The sequence below is a fragment of the Henckelia pumila genome, chromosome 2, assembly GCF_033568475.1.
Source record: "Henckelia pumila isolate YLH828 chromosome 2, ASM3356847v2, whole genome shotgun sequence".
Taxonomy (NCBI): domain Eukaryota; kingdom Viridiplantae; phylum Streptophyta; class Magnoliopsida; order Lamiales; family Gesneriaceae; genus Henckelia; species Henckelia pumila.
Genome location: NC_133121.1, coordinates 97,954,302 through 97,973,253, shown reverse-complemented (window position 1 = coordinate 97,973,253; position 18,952 = coordinate 97,954,302). Strand labels below are relative to the sequence as shown.

General features: G+C 37.1%; 1 pseudogene; it reads right to left on the bottom strand.

Annotated features, from left to right (window-relative positions):
- Positions 1–6,409: 6,409 nt before the first annotated feature.
- LOC140884203 (senescence-specific cysteine protease SAG39-like) lies at positions 6,410–15,187 on the bottom strand (annotated as a pseudogene).
- Between the last annotated feature and the right edge of the window lie 3,765 nt (positions 15,188–18,952).

Sequence of the window (18,952 nt, the reverse complement as noted above, 5' to 3'; positions counted from 1 at the left end):
CCAGCTATTTCTCGTCCTATCCCTGAGGATTTATCCTACTCGACCGATTTTAACGGTCGTATTTTCAATGCTGCCCAGCATTGGGAATCCTTTTTCCAGTCTTTCCATTCCGGATGCTATCTTTCCAGAGTTACTTTACGAGTTCTACGCCAACCTGGAACTCGAACTTGGCGAGGAGCTTCATATCGCTACGATTGTCCAGGGTCGGCTTGTTCGCTTTTCTGTCTCCAACTTTTCCGAGTGGTTTGACCTTCCTTTGCTGGGGACCAGCAACTATTTCGGAGAGGGATGGCCCACTCATGATCCTACTTTTGATCGAGATGAGGTTCTTTCTACCTTTCTTGGTCGTCCAGCCACTGTTGCCGACGATCGTCTTTCTTTGAAACAACTCCGTCCACGACTTACCAAATCATTCAGAAATTGATCACTACTTCCATCATTCCGCGCAGTGGAGACTCATCCACCTGCAAATATCTTGATCTTTATGTTCTCTACCATATTGTCTCTTCCCGTCCTTTCAACCTTTTTCGATTCATTATGCAGGCTATGCATAATGCGGCTAAAGCCACGAGGAAAGTTTCTCTACCTTTTGCTCGTGTCATCAACCGCATTTTGACTTATTTTGACATCTCTTTTGATAACCCAAATGCTCTTCCAATCTCTGATTTCCACACTTTCAACCATTCTTTCGATTACCAAGATGGAACTATCTTGGAATTCCTGTCCTTTCTTGTTGGGTTAATGACCCAACTCGTGCCTTTAAAAAATATCTTCCGAACAAAAATTTTTCACTCCCTTTATTCGAGTCTTTCACCCACTTCTCAAGCTAAGGGTTTTCCCAATGGGCCGCCTGCCGAAGAAGGAGGACCTTCTTCTTCTAGTTTTCATACTTTTCCAAATCTTGGCGAGCTTCCATTTGAGTTATCCGAAGTTCCTGCGACCCCCGCTCCTCAGACTGATCGTCTTTTCGAGATTCTTCAGCTCATTGAAGGGATATCTAGCCAGCCACTTTGCATCTTCTACTGCCTCTATGGATGCATTGACTATGATAGTTGCCTCGCTGGAGACTCGCTTTGATGACTTTTTCTCTCGTTATCCTCCGCCGCAGCACAATGATGACTCTTAGATTTTATTTTTGCATTTTAAGTTGTACTTGTTTATGCTTTTAATGTAAAAATTTCTAAATTATTTTTAATAAAATTATTGTGTAATTTAATTTTCTCGTCTTTTAATTGCTTTTTGATTATCGCAAAAAGGGGGAGAATTAATTTGGTTAAATAATTATTCATTAAATTTAGGGGTAGTTTTATTCATGCAATTATATTGTGCAAATTTAAATTGTTTATTTAATATTGTACATTATTTCTCATATTTAACCAAGTTTTGTGATCATCAAAAAGGGGAAGATTTTTATGCCTTAAACGCATACAAATCTCGTTGTAATGAGATTAATGTTTTTAATGCATTAACAATTCTCATAATTAAATTGTTTTGATGATTACAAAACTCGGTTAATCGTTACTAACAGTTTAAAGTGAGAAATTTGCAGGTAATAATATTTTTGAGTATAAAAAATATTGGAAACAAGAACCGATAATCAAAAATTGGGAATAAAAATTCAAAAGTTCGAATCTGTCCAGGTTCGGACGACCCGAAGACAACTTTGGATGCTCTGAAGTATTTCCAGAATTTAATAAAGATCGGAGGACAAGTTCGGAGACTTCGAAGACTACTTCGGACGACCCGAAGATTTTCTAGAATTAAATAAATATCGGAGGCACTCTCGAAGGCCACGAAAAGACTACTTCGGACGATCCGAAGTGAGTTCGGACGACCCGAAGATTTTCCAAAAATTAAATAAAGATTGGAGGCACTCTCGGAGGCCATGAAATGACTACTTCGTACGACCCGAAGACAGGTTCGGACGACCCGAACTCCTTTACGGCCATGAAGATTTTTTCGGAAGAAAATTTTCCTGAATGAAGTTAATGCCGCCGTTCCGACGACCCGAAGATGACTTCGGACCACCCGAACAGTTCACCAGCCGTAAGAATTTGAATTTCAATCAGACAAGGTTCGGACGACCCGAAGTCCCGTTCGGATTGGCACCTATAAATACATGTCATTTAAAGCCTTCTCAACTCACCAATTCACTCTCAACTCTCTTTGCAAGCAATTTCATCTCCTACAAGAGTTAAAAGAAATATTTGTGAGATATATATTCAAAATCGAGGGTTGTTTGTATAAGTTCATTCGTGAGTTGGTTGCTCGGTTATTGTAAACACTTGTGTGTGAAGCCAAGTGTATTTACGAGTGCTGTGGCTATCCTTGGAGCCCTTAAGGCCAAGTGTTGAGTTGTATCGGCGCGGTGATCGTGTCAAGTTGTAAGGCTATCCTTGGAGCCATCAAAGCCAAGTCGTTCGAAGTGCTAGTGGATCCTTGGTTAATCGATCTTAACCAAAAAGGGGAGACGTAGACGATTTATCGTCGAACTTCCATAAACATCTCTTATCCCTTTTACTGTTTTATTTACATTACGCATTTATTTACCGCACTTATTATTAATTGCTTTAAGTCTTCCGCTTGCGTATTTGCATAATCGCTTTAAATTGCTAAAGTTGCCAATATAACCTAAATTCCCCCCCCCCCCCATTAGGTTCTAACAACAATGTAACAAAATTAATTAACGTACCCAAATTCAATTATCTCTTTTTGTTTATATAATTTTTTAAATGTGTAACATACACTTTTTTTATCATATTAGACACGTAAGAGAGTATCGGTGTCAAATAAATAATATCGAGTGTGTTTAGTAATTTCGGGTAGCAAAAAAGCCAAAAAAAAAAAAAAAACAACAACAACAACAACTTATAGGATGGAATCCAAACTTTAACAAGTTATATGAAAAAAAATTCAAAACAACTCAACTTACAAGACAAATACACTTTTTTCCCAAAAGATATCATGCTTATATTAGAAATATATAGGATAATATCTTTTAAAAAAAATGTACCCCCTTCATTCTGAAGCTTTTGCTTAATTTTAATTATATAGCTTAGATAATGTCGAAATTTCCTATTTGAATAAAAAATACTTACAAAATTAAGTAATTAAAATACATGTACATAATAATTTGAAAATTATATATATAAGTACTTGATATAGAAAAAATTAGTTGAATCTAAATGACAATTCAAGAGCGGTTAATTAATAAATTAACAAAAACTATTGTGATTAAAAGGGCTAGATAGACATTATTTCAAAGCAAATAAAAAAATATTCAAAGTAATTTATAATCTAAAAAATTCAATAAAATAAGTGTAGTTTATTCTTGTAAAAACAAAATTATTGTGACACGTTATAGTACTTAGATACACAAACTAATATTTTTAAAGTCAGTAAAAAGTTACCGTTTAGATTTAAGCTGTAAAATAGTAAATACATGACAAAAAATGCATATAAATTTACATAATTCAATAACTAATTAAGAATATATACACACACAAAATATATGTATAGTTTAAAAAAACATATATATTGAACATGTATAATTTAAAAATCAGAAAATACATTTGTCCATTCAGTCAATGTTTTGATAACTGGATCGATGATCGAACCGGTCTACCTTCAAAAAACGGTCCAACCGGTCCTACCGTTTTAACCGGATGGTCGGACCGGAAAATCGTTTATATAATATAATATAATTAATATTATCTTTTAAATTTTTAAAAACCTAAAATATGTATATAAATAGACAAGAATATATTTATCATAGTTTAAAAAATAAAAATATATATAAATATATTCAAAATATTAATTATAGGTATATATATATATATTTTTAAAAATAAATTAATTAAAAAAAACTCTAATAATACTAATATAATATTTTTAACGAATTAAAAATTCCAAATAATCATGTATATGTATATAATAAAATATTAAATTAATATTTAAAAATTTAAAAAACTAATTTTTAAAAAAAATAAAAAAAATTCGAAAAACCGGTTCGACTGGTTTTTTGGCCGGTTCTTGGGACCGGTTCTTGGCCCGTTCTTGGCCGATTTTGACCGATTCTAGACCGGTTCTGAGCGGTTGAACCGTTAAAACTATTTTTGGGGGTGTTCAGGACTGGACCAGAGACCGGTTCCAGGTCGAACCGGCCGGTCCGGTCCGGTTTTAAAAACAGTGCATTCAGGGGAAAACAATAAAGAAATTTATATAAAAACAAAAAATTTGACCAATACCAACACAACTACTTTGTATTCGTCATCGCTTTACGAAAATGATTAACCTAAGTTGCTATAGAAGTTAATTTTAGCTCATTTTAAATTCATTTTAAAGCTTTCATTTTTTCCACATGAAACAGAGGTTTCACAATCACCTATCTTTCAGAACGCAACGTTCTTATTGCGACCTGACCTTCGATCCACAACATCAGAAATCTAGAGATGACTCCTACAGGCTCAAGAGGTGGCTCCTGTCATTTAGCACTTTGTCCCGCAGGTTTAAGAGGTGGCTTCCACGTACATAGCACTTTGTCCCGCATAGCACTTATTTTCCGAGGTTCCTGCCGGTGACCGTATTTGATACCATTTTGTCATGTCTCGGTCCCAGGCTCGCGTCTGCGCGATTGCACAATAGGCCACTATAGCAACTACTCTGTATTCGTACTCGCTTTACGAAAATTATTAACTCAAGTTGCTATAAAAGTTTATTGTAGCTCATTTTAAACTCATTTTAAAGCTTTCATTTTTTCATGTGGGGCAGAGGTCTCACAGTGTTACATTAGCACTATCAATGAAGACTAAAATTGCCAAAAATAAAAGTTGCAGTGCTAAAACTGAAATTTGAAAAAAAATTTTCAAAATGACATAGTTATATGATCAAAAAATGCAGTTTTCTCAAACACAAAAAGTTCGTGAAATTTACTGTTCAGATAAAGACTGCGCACTTCAATTTTGAAGTAAAAATTAATAGAAGATAGTTGAAAATTTATTGATTAAAATTAAAATAGATGTATGTAAAAATGTAAAATTAATTTAATTACTCGATATAAAAATTAACTAAGCGAAGATACACGACAATACAAAAGAATTTAATAGATCAACACCAACTCTTTGTAATTAGAGAAATGAATATATTTTTATGACTATAAAAAAATATATTTGAAACAATCCATCATTCGAGAAATTTTGAAAAAATTACAGTATTTTTTTTTAAAATATTTTATCATGGTACATATGTTGATGATTTAAAAGATATTTCAAAAAGTTACATTTGAGATATATTCCATGAGATCATAAATACATATTTGTTAACATATAATTGATTTAAACTAAAATATTACAAAAGAAGTTTTGGGGAAAATTAAATTACAAAATTAAGGCAATGTGACTAATTTTTAATATATGTTGTTATATTTAAAAGACAATTGATAAAACATTTCGAATTATTTCGTTTTAAATTAGATTATATACAATTCACGGGTTTGAATAAAATAAAATAATATTTTAAAATTTATTTTATATTAATATTTTGTTAATGAACATTAATTTAATTAAAATTTATTTTCCATCGCAAAAATCGTTGCTAACGTAATCTTGCGACGCTTTCGAAAAGCATAGCAAAAAACTTTGTCTGTTTTCAAAAACCATCGCAATATTGCGGCAAAAAACAGTCGCAATAATTGCTACGATTTATAAAAACCATTGCAAAACACTAAAAAACGAAGGCTTTGCTACAGTTTATAAAAAACCATAAATCGTTGCAAACTTAGTAAATTATTAAAAAAATTTATTATTGCGACGGTTTTTTGAGAAAACTCCAGATTTTCATACGCTTGAAGAAAACCTGAAAAGAATGACACTAGAGTACTGGTAAATAGTTAATTTGAAATAAATTTGATTATATTAAGAAATGGTTTTGACTTATATAGATGGCTACTGAATAAACAACTATTTCAGATTTAGCAATGCATGCTTCGCTAATTTTCTTTGCAAATTTGTAGCCGTAATGTTGTAGGCTTATTTAAAATATATATATTGGACATTTTGCTACCGTTTATTAAAATATCTAAATCTCATGTCATAATTAATTTTCAAAATAACACAACTAATTTGGGATTATAGATATATTCATATTGCACACAACGTGTTTGGGGAGTCAATTGCTAGTGTTGGTTATCCTTCAAAATTGTGTGGTACCATTTTGCTTTAACGTAATGCTACTGGTACACATTTGTTAATTAAGTCAATTAAGTCAAAACACACACATATATATAAATGAAGAGTTCAATGAGCTGAATTAACAGTACTTTAATGTCTTATATTACATATTATCAACGTATATAATTACAAACAAGTTGTGAGTTTTTCAGGAAAAAATCAAATTTACAATGTTTTATTTTTTAAGAAGTGGGATAAGAAGCTTCCATTGCAATGCCACAAAGACCCTCTGCAGCAGAAATGCCTCTTTGCATTCTAATATATCCACACTCACCCCAGCTACTTCCCCAAGAATTCTTCACCAACCAATACTTTGTACCGTCGCTAGTTTTCCCGTAACCGACTGCGGTGACACCGTGGTCTAGATCGGTTTCCACATTCTCCTGTAAATACTCCACTAGAGAAATGAAAGTGTGATCCACCAGCATCAATGGCCACGGATACAGGTTGGTTTTCCACGTCTTTTAGCAACGATGACTCGCTATTGGTTGGAACATCCTCGTATCCTGTGATCTTTGCGATATGGGAGGATTCTTTTTGTGTGCTGCAGGTGCCATCGACTCCTTGGTAGGGATAATTAGATTCAGTGGTCAGTCCCTTATTTCCTATTATGTATTGGAAGGCATAGTCCATGAGACCACCATTGCACCCCTGGTCTTCACTTGTGTCGCAATCGACAAGCTCTTGCTCGGATAATGAGACTAGTTTCCTTGTGGTGAGCTGGTGGATTCCTTCTGTGGCTGCCACAGCAGAGAAGGCCCAGCAGCATCCTGCATTGTTAATGAATTAAAATTTTGTTTCTTAATTTGAGAGAATTTAAAACATAATATTGATAAAGGAAAATGAAAGTCGAGACCAGCCAATTTTGGCTATTGCAGCTTATTGTTTTTTATGCACTAACCACATTGGCCTTGATCCTTGATGTCTGTAACAGCCCCTTTCTTTCTCCAATCCACACTTGACGGAATTGCAGACATATTGGAATATTTGAAAGATGAAGCTTTTGGTGATACTGGATGGGATCCCCTTTTGTATCCATTTTGGGCTGCCCGAAACTCCTCGTTCGTCAAATCAGCAAACTTGTTGATGCCAAGTTTGTAAGATCGAAGTCCGGCTTCATTGAAAGACTCGATGTACTCCACGTTTTCCTTGAATATTGTAGTGACCCTGCATGGTATCACCTACTAACTGACAACTAATAACATGTATTAAACTTAATACAGCAAAATAACTTAACATAGTAAAATGTGCGGAAACATAACCATAAATTACATATAAGCTTATTATAAAAGTGTCAAGCTTATTCATCAGTAGTGATACAACCATATCAAAATACTTAAAAGTAAACATTATACAGCTATATCGAATCCTGCTGTATAACTAACTCCTCAAGGTCTGCTCCCTAATCCTGCCTTGAACCACCAGCTCCGTCCATCCTGCGACCTGCCCCATGGAATAGTGTCCAAGATAACAATTAGGACGTGAGCGCTAACGCCCAGTGCATAGACATGAGTAAACATATGTATATAATGCATGCAACATGATGACTGGTAAAGGGTCATCTGAAAAGTCATGCTCAGTACCGGCGCCACATATGTGCTGCCACCGCACGGATCAACCTCTGGGTGCAACCACACTCGTCTAGTACACCAGAGTAGACAGACATAAATGCCCCCGCCGTCGCGGTACTCTCAGTGACAGACTATCGAATATAGAGCTGAGCGGCTCTATAGTCAGGTATAACAAGGTATAGGCTCAACGTGTATATGCACATGACATATGAATATAGAAAGCGATAAATCATATATCATGCCATATAATAATGCCAAATAAATGCAACATATAAACATGTATACTCGCAGGCAATCTCAGTCAATGTGTACGTACCTCTAGGCTAGTTCAAGTATAGTAGGATCCTAGGTTCCAAGCCTATATTCAAAAGTTCACCGTATCACTACATAAATTCTATAAGCCTTAACTAAGCTAATAAGTACTCCCAAAACATAAATAGATTCCCGGACCATACCTTCGTCCGTAGATAGCCCTTTGGAGACGCTAGTCCTGGATGACTATAACCACAACTTGGTTATTACAGAACCTCTATTATAACCGATAGGGCCCTCAAGTGTATATCTCACACTATATAACTGAAGAAGGAAACTCGGAATTCATATTTAGAAATGAATCTAGGAAGCCCTATTTATAGGCAAAATTCCCGGCCGGGATCGGAACCACCGATCTCGGGATCGGAGCTTCCGATCCAGCTCAGGCCTTGCATGCATGACACGCCGGGATCGGAACGTCCGATCCGACGATCGGAGCTTCCGATCTCGCCTCCAATCAACACTTGTCAAAACTCGTGGCTGAGTCATCGGGTAAAGCTGGTAGCCGGAGATCGGAACGTCCGTTCCAAGATCGAAGCTTCAGATCTCGGTGCTTCCGCTGAGCTTCCGAAGTGACTAGGATCGGAGCTTCCGATCTGAGTTCAAGGCTTCCGATCCGGCCCAAAGTCAAAAGACCAAATTCTCTTTCGAAATCCAATAACACTCCGAAATTGATTAATTACCAACCCTTAATCATGTTTAACATATTATTATCTTAAAATGAGTTATGGGTTACTACATTCTTTCCCCACCTTTAGATATTTCGTCCGCGAAATAACATCTAAAGACAAATCAAGATAACAATATGAAATATCAAACCACGTTTTATTACAACAACTGTAAGTACAACTACATGGTAATCAAAAATACAAAGCAAACAACTCAGGATATTCTGCTTGCATATGACTCTCAGTTTCCCAAGTTGCTTCTTCAATGCCTCGGCGCTGCCACTGTACCATCACAAGTGGTATAGTCTTGTTCCGAAGAACTTTCTCCTTTCTGTCTAAGATACGGATTGGTCGTTCAACAAAAGACAGATCTGGCTCTAGCTAAATATCAGTAAACTGAATCACATGAGATTCATCAGCTATATACTGTCGAAGTAACGACGCATGAAAAATATTATGTATACTGGAAAGATTTGGCGGTAAAACCAAACGATATGCAACATCTTCGATCTTTTTTAGTATCTGGAAAGGTCCAATAAAACGAGGAGACAACTTGCCTTTTACGCCGAATCTCATCACCTTCCTAAAAGGTGATACTCGTAGAAACACATATTCACCAGGCTCAAACTGAAGTGGCCTGCGACGAATATTAGCATAACTGGCTTGTCTATCTTGAGCAACTTTGATCCTATGCTTGATCAAATCTACCTTGTCTACAATCTGCTGCACCAATTCAGGACCCTCGACTTGTCATTCCCCGACTTCATCCCAGAATAACGGAGTACGACACCGTCGACCGTACAATGCCTCAAAAGGTTCCATATCAATACTACGATGATAACTATTATTGTAGTCAAATTCGATCAAAGTTAACTGATCCTGCCAAGATAAGACAAAATCCATGACAGAAGAACGTAGCATATCCTTCAATGTACGAATCGTCCGCTTTGACTGCCCGTCAGTCTCCGGATGATATGCAGTGCTCAAACTCAAAGTGGTACCCAACGCCTCCTGAAAACTACCCCAAAAACGTGAGGTAAATCGCTGGTCTCTATCACTGACTATGCTCACTGGAATCTCATGCAATCGCACTATCTCCTGAATGTATAAACGTGCCATGCGATCATAAGAATACTCCCGGTTATAAGGAATAAACTGTGCTGATTTCGTCAAATGGTCAACAACGACCCAGATAGCATCACACTGACGTGAAGTCATAGGTAAGTGGGTAACAAAATCCATAGTTACGTGCTCCCACTTCCATTCGGGAATCTCAAGATTCTGCAATAATCCACCTGGTCGTCGATGTTCAGCCTTGACCTGTTGACAAACCAAACATCTCAAAACAAATTGATACACACTCCTCTTCATCCCTTTCCACCAGAATCTAGTTCGCAAGTCCTTATACATTTTCATGCTTCCAGGATGAACTGATAGTCGACTCCTGTGAGCTTGAGATAGAATATCGTTCCTGAGCTCCGCAACATTAGGTACAACCACTCGATTAGATAAGCACAATAAACCATCTGCCTGAAAATGAAATCAAGATGTATTAACTCCATTGGCTAAACGTGCCAAACGCTGAGTCTTAACATCAGATATCTGAGCATCTCTGATCCGAGAATACAATGCTGGCTCAGACAAAATAGTATACAATCGAATCCCATTTCTCCCTTTCTTGTGCTTGAGCTTAAAACTCAATGAACAGCACTCTTGAATCATATGAAATATTTCACTAGTCTGAAGTGCAGAAAGTCTCACCTGCCGACTCAAGGCATCAGCAGTAAGATTAGCAGAACCTGGATGATATTTGATTTCACAATCATAATCCTTCAGAAGATTCATCCAGCGTCTTTGTCGCATATTCAACTCCGCCTGAGTGAATAAATACTTCAAACTCTTGTGATCCGTGAATATCTCAAATTTCTCGCCATAAAGATAATGCCTCCAAATCTTGAGTGCAAATACAATGGCGGCTAACTCGAGATCATGTACTGGATAATTACTCTCATGCGTCTTCAACTGTCAAGAAGCATAGGCAATAACATGTCCATGCTGTGTCAGAACACATCATAACCCCTTACCAGAGGCATCAGTATAGACAACAAAACCTCCTGATCCAGAAGGTAGAGCTAGCACAGGTGCAGTAGTAAGACGTCCATGCAGCTCGTGAAATGACTCTTCACAATCCGAGGACCATATGAAGGCAACATATTTCCGTGTAAGCTGTGTCAAAGGCCTGGCCAACTGTGCAAAATTCTCGATGAACCGACGGTAATATCCAGCTAGACCCAAGAAACTACAAATCTCAGCAACCGTCGTCGGACGAGACCAATTCAGCACTGCCTCTATCTTACTAGGATCAACAGATATCCCTTTATTAGAAATCACATGACCGAGAAACACTACCCGATCAAGCCAGAATTCACACTTGCCAATTTCGCATACAACTGCTTATCTCGTAACGTCTGTAAAACAATTCTCAAATGCTGTGCATGCTCATCCTTGTCATGAGAATAGACAAGAATATCATCAATGAAGACGATGACAAATCTATCCAGATATTCTCGAAATACCTGATTCATCAGATTCATAAAGACTGCCGGTGCATTCGTCAAACCGAATGGCATAACCAAAAATTCATAATGCCCGTATCTGGTCCTGAAAGCAGTCGTAGATATATCTGAGTCTCGTACCCGCATCTGGTGGTATCCAGATCTCAGATCTATCTTGGAGTAAACAGAAGTACCCTGTAGTTGATCGAACAGATCATCAATCCGCGGCAAAGGATACTTATTCTTGATGGTGACACGATTCAACTACCTGTAATCAATACACAATCGCATCGATCCATCTTTCTTCTTGAAAAACAAAATAGGTGCTCCCCACGGAGAAACACTCGGACGAATATATCCCTTATCAAGCAGATCCTGTAACTGCTGTTTCAATTCCCTTACCTCTGACGGTGCCAGACGATAAGGTGCTCGGGATATAGGCGTAGTTCCTGGTACTAGATCAATACCAAATTCAACCTCTCGCACCGGAGGAAAACCAGGAATCTCATCAGGGAATACATCAGGAAACTCACTGACTATCGGTAACTGATGAATACCCGTACTACTCATGGACATATCAACTGCATAGATAAGGTAGCCCTCCCCACCTGACTCCAAGACATGACATGCCTTTAGAGCCGAAACAAGTGGCATCGGAGGTCGCGCACCCTCACCATAAAAATACCAGCTATCACCCTCAGCAGGATGAAACTGTACCAGACGCTGATAACAATCCACAGTAGCGTGATACAAAGTCATTATATCTATTCCCAAAATACAGTCAAAATCTGTCATCGCTAATATCATCAAATTAGCCGATAACATATTACCCTCAAACTCTATAAGGCAACTCATCACTAGACGCTTAGTTACTATCTCCTGCTCCAGCGGATAGATACAACTAAATCCATATCTAATGATACATAAGGTAATCTATGTCTCTTAACAAAGCGACTAGAAATAAAGGAATGCGATGCTCCAGTATCAATTAAAACAAGTGCAGGAATACCACATAACAGAAAGGTACCTGCCAACATGCGATCTCTTCTCTCAGTAGCCTGTTCTTAAGACAGAACAAATACCTGCCCTTGAGACTGGGGACGGTAACCAGAAGAACTCTGTGGTGCTGGCTGCTGTCGTGGAAAAGTAGAAGCCTGAGATCCAACATGTGATCCCGATCCACTAGCAGAACCCATGCACTGAGGACAATCTCTCCGCAGATGTCCCTGCTGACCGCAAATATAACAAGCACCAGTAGCTCTCCGACATGAAGCTGCAGGATGCTTCCCTCCACAGTGACTACAAAACTCCTCCTTCTTCTTCTTCTTTCCAAAACGGAACATACCTCGTGAACCACGAGATCCAGATGAAGTAGTAGGAGTAGAAGAAGACGTAGGTCCAGATTGCACAACAGATTGAGCTCTAGGCTCAAATGATCCACTAAGTTGTGCTGACATCAACAACTGTGCATGCCTGTTGCTGATCTCCACAAGGCGGCAACGGTTCACCAAAGTCTCAGAAGATACCGGGTCATCACAGACGACAACCTGTGAGTAGATATCTTGGTTCAGGCCTTGTAGAAAAAGATCATACTTCGATGCATCACTCTCATTAATATGAGGACTGAAAGGTAGCAAATCAAGAAATCGTTGCTGATATTGATCAATAGCCATTGATCCTTGCCTCAGAGTAAGCAACTCCATCGATCGTGCTTGGCGAACAGCTGGAGGAAAATACATATTCTGGAACTGCTGACAGAAATCTCCCCAAGTCACCTGTCCTCTTTCAGTACGTGCCTGAGCAGCTTTGGCATCCCACCAAAAACGTGCTCGATCCTCTAGAACAAATTCTAGAACTTCCAATTTCTGATCCTCAGTACAATCGAAAGCACGAAAAGTACTCTCGAGTTTAGACATCCAACTTCTTGCTTGTTCAGGATTCTCGCCTCCCACCAAAGGTTTCGGTCCTACTTGCATGAATTTATTAATAGAGTAGCGACGTCTACCCTTATGATGACGATGTTGATCATCATGATGGCGGTGATGACGATGATGATGACCACCTCCCTGGCCAACACTACCATGACTCTCGTCAGCCATATCCTGAAAAGAATTGCACATTAAAATCCCAAATGCGCAAGAATTACTCAAAACTAATTCTAAATCCCAAGTACTAATCCCAAAATCTAAGCATGCTCTGATACCAAAAATGTAGTGACCCTGCATGGTATCACCTACTAACTGGCAACTAATATCATGCATTAAACTTAATAACCAAAATAACTTAACAGAGTAAAATGTGCGGAAACATAACCATAAATTACATATCAGCTTAGTATAAAAGTGTCAAGCTTATTCATCAATAGTGATACAACCATATCGAAATACTTAAAAGTAAACATTATACAGCTATATCGAATCCTGCTGTATAACTAACTCCTCAAGGCCTGCTCCCTAATCCTGCCTTGAACCACCAGCTCTGTCCATCCTGCGACCTGCCCCATGGAATAGGGTGTCCAAGATAACAACTAGGATGTGAGCACTAACGCCCAGTACATATACATGAGTAAACATATGTATATAATGTATGCAACATGATGACTGGTAAAGGGTCATCTGAAAAGTCATGCTCAGTACCGGTGCCACATGAGTGCTGCCATCGCACGGATCAATCTTTGGGTGCAACCACACTCGTCTAGTACACCAGAGTAGACAGACATAAATGCCCCCGCCGTCGCGGTACTCTCAGTGACAGACTATCGAGTATAGAGCTGAGCGGCTCTATAGTCAGGTATAACAAGGTATAGGCTCAACGTGTATATGCACATGACATATGAATATAAAAAGCGGTAAATCATATATCATGCCATATAATAATTCCAAATAAATGCAATATATAAACATGTATACTCGCTGGCAATCTCAGTCAATGTGTACGTACCTCTAGACTAGTTCAAGTATAGTAGGATCCTAGGTTCCAAGCCTATATTCAAAAGTTCACCGTATCACTACATAAATTCTATAAGCCTTAACTAAGCTAATAAGTACTTCCAAAACTTAAATAGATTCCGGACCATACCTTCATCCGTAGATAGCCCTTTGGAGACGCTAGTCCTGGATGACTATAACCACAACTTGGTTATTCCAGAACCTCTATTATAACCGATAGGGCCCTCAAATGTATATCTCACACTATATAACTGAAGAAGGAAACTCGAAATTCGTATTTAGAATTGAATCTAGGAAGCCCTATTTATAGGCAAAATTCCCGGCCAGGATCGGAACCACCGATCTCGGGATCGGAGCTTCCGATCCAGCTCACGCCTTGCATGCATGACACGCCGGGATCGGAACGTCCGATCCGACGATCGGAGCTTCCGATCTCGCCTCCGATCAACACTTGTCAAAACTCGTGGCTGAGTCATCGGGTAAAGCTGGCAGCCGGAGATCGGAACGTCCGTTCCAAGATCGGAGCTTCCGCTGAGCTTCCGAAGTGACTAGGATCGAAGCTTCCGATCTGAGTACGGAGCTTCCGATCCGGCCCAAAGTCAAAAGCCCAAATTCTCTTCCGAAGTCCAATAACACTCCAAAATTGATTAATTACCAACCCTTAATCATGTTTAACATATTATTATCTTAAAATGAGTTCTCGGTTACTACAAATATTTTGAACATTTTCGCCTTCTCTGTGTTATCCTTATATACACGTCCATTTTGTGTCATCCATTTCTCATGTCTCTCAACCATTGATGACGAATGAGGCACCGTGCGCGCTGTGGCTTGATAATTAATAGCCCACAACTGCATCACAAAGAGAGTGGCAAAAGCAAGCTTCCAAGTGGGAGTCATGGCCATTGTTAATGCAAGCACTGACTGTATAGTTTTTATTGTATATTTTGTGGTGTGAAGAGCGTTGAATCCTTTGGGAATTTATAGAATTCATTTGCAATGTGAATGTGAAGTTTGAGTTGCCATAATAACTCCCTGGAATTGCCGGCAAATTGATACACAGTAGTCTAATTAATCATATCTGAAAGTTGCTTGAACGCTGCTTTATTCAATTAACTAATAATATATATTTATGTATGTGTCTTTGTATACTTGTTTGTCATTTGGATTGGATGCTAAAACCACATATTAATTTGTGGCACGATTTTTTTGTCCATGGTGTGTATGTGTGTGTCAGTGTGTGTGTGTGTGTGTTTTTTTTTTAAAAAATACATAAAAGAAATAGTTAACTATTTTTAGAAACAAAAACACTATTAGGATTATAATTTCCTCAATTTTAATAACGACGAAATTATAGTTACATTTTTTGGGTTCCTATTTTGATTAAAAAAAATACATAAAATAAATAGTTAACTATTTTTAGAAACAAAAACACTATTAGGATTATAATTTCCTCAATTTTAATAACGACAAAATTATAGTTACATTTTTTGGGTTCCTATTTTGATTCATATAACTTGACATATACAATGAATTTAATATTCTTAACGGTAATGATTTTTTTTTTGAAACGATAACGGTTATGATTTTAAACCATATAAATCATTACAATATAATGTCTCAAAAAAAAAAAACAATATAATACCATATATATATATATATATATATATATATAACCGTTATATCTGTTTGATAGATATGATGGAATAAATATTAATACATAGATAGTTAATATAATGTAATAAAAAAATAAATAAGAAATGATAGTTAATATAGTATTTGATTTAATTGATAAATTATAGTTTATTTGATTTGATTGATTAAATTTTATATAAACATGATAAATTATCATTTTGTCCTTTTAACAATAAATAAAATATGAATAATATTATAAGGGATAATATAATAATTTAAATTCAATGATTTGATTGATGTTGATAAATAATTTTTGATTTGATTTATGTTAAATAAATAATAAATAAATTGATAAATCATATGACGAGAAAAACGCGAGATTGAATAAGATAAGTTATACATAGATTAATAATATAAGCTGAACGGTGTACAGAGTTGGCGGAATACGTCCAATCACCTAAATTTCCATGTGTATTAATTCTGTCAATTCAATTAATTGCTAATGTATATACATTAATTTTCTTATGTAATGGAAAATAATTGAAAATGCATGTGTCGTCACCAAATGGTCAAATATGGGATAATTCTTAAATATATCCCTCTACTTTCGTTATTGAGTCAATTATATCCCTTTTGTTTTTCGTATCCTGAAAATATCCCTTATCAATTAAAAAGTGTCTCGAACATGTCCTTGAAACTAAATAAAACCTATTCTGCCCTTTATTTCCCAACATTATTAAAATTATGCATAAGTTCATCATGCTTCCGTAAGATTAATTAAAATTAACTACCTCTTTGACCATAGTGTCGTCGGGTCAATGCTACCGAGTTTTACGAAGTGCTCCTCACACTCAACCATGCAGTCGCAACAGATGGTTTCTGCACAAGCTCCTTCAACGACACCCAGCACAGCCTTAATTCATTTTCTACCTTAAGGCGTATGGTATATAAAATTAATTATAAAATATAAGCATGGATGAACAAGAGACTTAGGAAATTTATTCAGACAACATATTATTACATAAATCAACCTCCTTTGAAGAGGAGGAGATAACTAGTTTAGCTACTCATAGTAGCCTTGTTCTTGAAATACATAAAATAGAAATTTAACACAAACTTAGAAAGAGAAATATTACAATAAATTTTATTTCGTAAGAAAACTGAAGAGAATGATCGATCTCTTCAGCTTCCTCAAAATCCTGTATTTATGGCCGAAGTTCCACTCGTTTCACCGAGAAACTTCAGGGAATCTTACAGCTGTCTTGAATTCTTTATGCCATTATTGATGACATCTTTTGCTAGCGGGAGAGTCACATGCCCGATGGCATCTTTTACTAGTGGAGGAGTCACATGCTTGACTTTTTCTTTTGGATTTATTCTCCTCACATGTCTTCTTTATTGTTGACGGGGCATCTTTTGCTTTTGCAGTGGGCCCCTGGGAAAACGCGGTTTTGGTGGTCCATGTCCACCTTTGCTTGTCTCGGAAAAATCTTTTCGATCCATTCGGGGTTTGAAGGTTTTTCCGAATTCTGGCTCCTTCTGGTTTGGACATTCTAGGCAGATATTCTCTGACCATCTTCCGATATAAGTCATGTTACAAAATTTTCTGCGAGTTTCTTTAATCCCTAGAAGCTTGTTGTTCCACAAAAAGTTCTTTTCGAAGAGTTCTTCTGCAAAAACCTTAGTTTTTCCTGTCATTGTGTTTAACAGGAATGATCCGTTCACAGAATTTTGATAAAATTTGAAAGGAAACTTGACCTTATCCATCTCTGTGAGACAAACCGAAATACCCCATGCCCTTCTGGTTGAAATTTCATTTTCTCCAAAAGTGGACACCAATGGTATTTCTTCAGATATGATCCTTGATAAATCTTTGATTATTCATGTCAGGTCTCCTTAGCTTGATGAAATGAAAGGGCTCGTGTGATCCTTTTCCTGTTGGTTCTGGAGCTGCACTAAAAAAGTATAACTCGAGCACATCTCCTCTAGACAAATGATCATTATTTGCCCATGTTTCTTGGACTGCTTCCTGAATCCATTTTGGTAGTTGTGATATTTCCTGGAAGCCTGGTGAAGTTGTATAAACTGAGGCTAGAGCCCCAAATTCATACCATAGCTTTACATCCTTAGGATTGACATTGTTTTTTAGCCAAACCCTTGGATATATTCCTGCAGCATCAACCCTGCAAGTGATCAGGTTGATTTCACTTCTTGTGCTTAATTTCTCTCATCTTTGTTGATAAACCTGAAATGGAGAAGTGACATCTAGGTTAGAATCGATCTTAGATTTGGCCTTGTCAGTGTGGGGACTAAGATTGATCTCTTCCTCTTTTACCCCAGAGGCGAAGGGTTGACTTGATGAGTTATCATCATCAATTGTTGCTTTATCTAGATCATCAAAAGCTGATGATAGATTAGAGCTTGTTTCTTGAGTATTAGAATCCTCAACATATTGTTTTATAACCGGTGGCTGTATTTCTTGTTCTTGTAAAACCAATGATTTTAACATTTCTTGTTTTTGAGAAACCAGTGGTTTTTCTATGGCACGCATAATTGGCCCTTGAATAGCAGCCCATAGTTGAGTTTGAGCTTGCATACATCCTGTGATTCGATTGGATACTTTGATCCGATCAGCTTGTTGTAACCTGCCCGCCATATCGGCACTTATGACAAGCTAGTTGAACTCGGTTTGAAGCAGCCCAGGGTGTTCCATGAGATGCCTCTGCATTTTCATGATGGAATCAACGTCACTTCCTTCCATCTCTTGTTAAAAAATCTGCAAAAATATTTTCATGAGATTTAATAATAATAATATCAAAAAAATAATTTTGACATAAAGCTTTTCATCTTAATAACCTAGCTTTCTCAAGTTTAGATTCAATCTTATTCCTTAGGAAAGCTTTTACCTGAGTGTTATCAACCTTCAAAGTGAATTTTTTAGCAAGTAAAAATAATGGCCATTTTTCGAAAGCCCTTTTAACTGCATAAAATTCCTTCTCGTTCATATGCCATCTGATAGCTTCAGATTCTGAAAAA